The sequence below is a fragment of the Elephantulus edwardii genome, unplaced genomic scaffold (genome assembly GCF_000299155.1).
Source record: "Elephantulus edwardii isolate Elephantulus edwardi_28Jun2011 unplaced genomic scaffold, EleEdw1.0 scaffold00491, whole genome shotgun sequence".
In the NCBI taxonomy this organism is placed as follows: domain Eukaryota; kingdom Metazoa; phylum Chordata; class Mammalia; order Macroscelidea; family Macroscelididae; genus Elephantulus; species Elephantulus edwardii.
The window spans coordinates 20,888-21,404 of record NW_006400241.1 but is presented as its reverse complement, the minus strand read 5'-3'; the positions used below and the strand labels follow the sequence as shown (position 1 = coordinate 21,404).

The window sequence follows — 517 nt, the reverse complement described above, 5'->3', positions numbered from 1 at the left end:
ACAAACCTGTTTGTTCTCCTAGCAGTCCATGGTATATTCAACACTCTTCTCCAGCATCACAGCTCAAAGGTATCAATTCTCTTTCTATCATCCTTATTCACTGTGCAACTCTCCAATGGATAGCACGTAATTGACCCGGTCGAAGCCTTCCGACATGCTCCTGCGCCGCGGTCCAGGGCAGCCGCTGCCGCTCGGGGAAGAAGCCGGGCCTCACTCGGGCCTCATGGAGGCCAGTGCGCCCGGTGCTCTGGGAGGACGCCGGGTGGGCGGCCACGCTGGGGAGGACGCCGGGCCGCAGGCGACCGAGGACGCTGGCGCTCACTCGGGCCTCATGGAGGCTCCGGCCAGGCTGGCTCAGGAAGGCCCCCATTGTTGTATTGATTTGTGGCCCTCGGCCAGGTTCAAATTGTCTTCCTGTCAAACATTGTTCTAGGTGGTATAGCAGTGGTCTGTGCTTTGCTGTACAGAGGTAACTCGTGGTTGCTGTGATGCTGAAGCCTGTGACAGTGATGTGCCA

At 58.2% G+C, this 517-nt stretch overlaps 1 pseudogene; it reads right to left on the bottom strand.

Moving 5' to 3' along the window:
- Window positions 1-370, bottom strand: part of LOC102865518 — a 193,763-nt pseudogene extending 193,393 nt beyond the window's left edge.
- Between the last annotated feature and the right edge of the window lie 147 nt (window positions 371-517).